We start from the raw sequence: 4012 nt of genomic DNA on the forward strand, positions 1-4012 counted from the left end.
TATTATATATGTATTATAATTTAATTTTTTATTTATTTATATTCAAATTTTAAATTTTCATAAAATTGGATGAATATACTATTTAAAATTTGAAAGTAATGAGTATATATAACTTACTTTAAGGGTATTTGCATTAATATAAACGCTCTTATATTTACTTTATTGGAATTATTTAAATGTCAAATGTAACTTAGGCTTGATAAAGGAAAGAAAAAAAGATTGAACGTTATTTGTACCTCTGTGACAGTTCATTTCATCCTTTTCATTTGATTTTCACTCGTTTGAAATGCTCCATTTTATGTTAATTTTCGCCAACAGAAAATTGTGCAAACAGAAAACGAGGAAAAGTAGTCATCATTGCGGGAATTCAAAGAATGTGTCGAATCATTTGACACTTTCAAAGAATGTGCCGAATGATTCGGCGCATTCCATAAATGTCAAATCATATCGCGGGAAGTCAAACATAGTATTCTCCAAAAACTGAACAACACGCCAAATTGGTCAGCACATTCAAAGAATACGCTTAAACATTTGGCGCATTCTTTGAATGGGCCAAATAGGGTAGCAGTTATGCTTGTTTTTAATTTTTTTTTTTTTTAATTTTACTCTTTTCCCTAAAATCTACATTAAGCGATCTCGTTCTTAAAATTTGCCCCCCTATTTTCATTATGTAGCTATGGATTGTCCTTTTTAAAAATAATAATTAAAATTGGCCATTAATCTTTAAAAATCTTTAAATAAATTCTGTAAATATTTTCTCTCCCTTATTTTCCAATTCCTATAAATTTTTTACAAACATTTTATGAGGTATCAAAATTTTCATTCTTGGGCCATAATTTTCCTCTTAAAAGTAGTAAAAAAATATACTACTTGAGCAATAACTATGAGAGGCAATTTAGATTAAGGATTTGTTTAGGATAGCTTTCTCATTATTTTATTTTTTTAGATAGCAATCATAATTTTATTTGGTTACTACTTTCTTATTACATTCTTATTATTTTTCAAAATGTTTGTGGTGAAAATATGCATTTCACAGTCATAGCAGTTAAGTTATTTTCCTCATAGCAATTTCAAAATCGATTTTATAAAAAATTGTAGCTATCCCAAACATACTCTAATAGTATTTGCAATGAGGTTCTAATTTTCATATAAAAGGGGTTGTTTGTATTTACTACTGGATTTATTGAATTTGGAGAGAGGTTAACTACAAGAAAATGGGTCAATAGCGACAAAAAAAATAGAGACAAAAAAAAAATTGTCGCTAAATATATTTTTTAGTGACCAAAAATTAGTAAGACCTCTAAATAATAAGTTTGATATTAGCCGCAAAAAAAAATTGGAGGGGTCCATGGGGGTAGCACCCCCTAACGGGGTTCGACCTGCCCGGTCAGGTCACGGGGTCAAGGGACAGCGCCCGTGCTGGGGTTTTCGGGGGCAGCGCCCCCGAAATTTTTTTTGATTGTAATAATATTTTTGAAATTCAAATTAATAAATAAAATGATGAATTCAATTTAATATTTATAATTTTATGATGATAAATCTATTAATTTATTAATGAAATAAATTATCTAAATTTCATCAATCACTTATTTAAATAAAAGTATACATTAAGTAACGTTATACCAAAACCTAGCTACTCTGGCGATCTCAGTCTCCCACACGCGAACATCCTCGTTTCTACCTCTTTAGCGACGGCCTCAAACTGCAATCGCCAACTGCAATCGTGAATCGACGCTGGCGGCCACGACCTCTCTCATTCGTGCGTTGATATGAGTTTATTCACTCACAGTTCTTCGGACAATACCGCAAAAAATCCTCCGTCGGGTCCGTCGGGTTTTTCTTCACAGGTTATCCCTAATTCCATTCTTCTTGTTTTAATTTAAAAAATTATATGATCTTCTTTAAACTATGCTTTCCTCTTATTTTTATGGCATTGTTCAACATTATTGGTTGTTATTTTTTCTTTAAGAGGTTAGGGTTGATTTTTTGTTGTATTGCTTCTTTCACCTCTTTATCATGGAAAAGAAAAAAGAAATGAAATCCTATTGTTTCCTGTTTATATGGTGTACCATCTTTCCTTAGTATTTTGTTGAAATTACAAAATCTGAACTTCACGAAGGCTTGTGATTCTATAGAACTTACAAATGAGCTTTGCCGAGAGAATCAACGAGGAATATTGATACAAAGTGTGGACAAAGATATTAATGGAGAGCATCAATGAAGAGTATTGATAGAGAATTTCGATGAATGACTTAGTGAGGACAAATAACAAGGTACAACCGTCTCTGGGCAATAGATGTATGATTTAATGTACATGATCGCATCGCAGCACTGCTTATTGTGCCACTTTTGAATTTTAAACCTCCTTTGTACAAGTGCTTTTGGAGATAACTGTCCACCTAAGTAGCCACTAATGCCTTAATGATCATATTGACCTTACAAAACCCTTTCAACACTTTCTCATCAATTGCAAAGACCATCCAAATTAATTATACTATGATTTTCTTTGGAAGAGCATCATGGCTTGGCACCAACAATGTTGCTATGATAATTCTTTGATCACCGTTGAAGTCAGAATTCTTTCCATTTATTAAAGAATAATGAACAATAGAGCTTTACGGCCTTTCCTAGAATTAACTAGTAAAAAAAGTCAAAAAGAGACTCTCGAAGAGTTCCATTAAGGTTTCCAATGGACGTGTTGGATCTCTTGAGTTTTAATGCATCATTTACTAATTTGGGTGGTTTTTAAAGGTTTTATAGCATCCTTATGAAGCAGGAAAGTAAACCTAAGGATTCTTAAAAAATATCAAATCCTGTTGTGTTTTAATAGTTTACAGGCTAGGCTCCTAACTCCTCTTCATTGGGACTCTCTCCTGATTGATGAATTTAAGCTTGGATTAAATCAAAGTAACCTCTTTTTTCTCTAAAAATTCCCCTCCCTTTCTTATCCATCATTCTCCAACGTTTCTCTTCTCCTTCAACCATTCCCCACCCATTTTTTTTGTTCTCAATCAATAGCATATAACAAAGAATGATGATACCAAGTAATACCCAAAAAATAACGCCAAACTAAAATAATACCTGAAATTTTTGATAGCTGATCTATCACGGTATAAAAGCACAAGCAAGCATTTCTCTAGAATTTTTACAGTCTCTTCAAAGGTCAAGTCCTCTCGTCATTCACCACGCATAATTGGCCTTGCCAAATGATTTCCAAAACTAGTTGCAACATGGTTATCCTCATAATGTGTTCCAATCATGCCAACCTAGAAAGCATGAAATAAAATTGGCATATCAGTTGACAAACAAGAAGATTTCCTTGAACAAAAGAGGAAACGTTGGAATAAAGCAAAATTTTTCTGACCATCCCCAGATACTTCTGCCCATTTTTAACTCCACCAATCACAAGTGAGTTCCACAAAGGGTTGAATTTGTTGCGCCTGTTGTACATTACTCGATTCAAATAGTTATGTACTTCTTTAGGGCCCAGAGAGTATCCATCATCCCACATATGATCATAAATACTGTAGAAAGAATAAAATTAAATAAAATTATCACGCTTCTCGTAAGACAGGCACCAGAATAAAGAAATGCAATATTATCATACTTCTTGTAAACTCTAAGTTAGAAGATTCATTGGACTTTACATTAGTTCATCAAGATAATGCAAGATCTCTTGGAAGTCACTAATTTCTCCACTTGCACCAAGTAGAGTATGTTTACTAATAGGCTTTATTCGTTCCACGCTCTTGTTGCCCATGTCGATACTGTGCAAATGTCTTTTTTCAGACTTATAGTGTCGTAGAGAATAATTTATTAATTAATGGAATGCAAACATCATACATTGAGTGGACTTGTCATGGGGAAACATCTCAAGCTTTCAGTGATGCAGATTTAGACATAAGAGATGTGAATGATCTTAATAATTCAAATGAAGGGGTTGATGAGATTCAAGAAATCTTAGAGGATATACATAGGCGAACTTTTATGAACTCTTCTCCTAATAAATCAC

General features: G+C 32.8%; 1 pseudogene; it reads right to left on the reverse strand.

Annotated features, from left to right (window-relative positions):
• LOC110112349 overlaps positions 1–3760 on the reverse strand; it is a 5041-nt pseudogene extending 1281 nt beyond the window's left edge.
• Between the last annotated feature and the right edge of the window lie 252 nt (positions 3761–4012).

The sequence above is a fragment of the Dendrobium catenatum genome, unplaced genomic scaffold (assembly GCF_001605985.2).
Source record: "Dendrobium catenatum unplaced genomic scaffold, ASM160598v2 fragScaff_scaffold_665, whole genome shotgun sequence".
In the NCBI taxonomy this organism is placed as follows: domain Eukaryota; kingdom Viridiplantae; phylum Streptophyta; class Magnoliopsida; order Asparagales; family Orchidaceae; genus Dendrobium; species Dendrobium catenatum.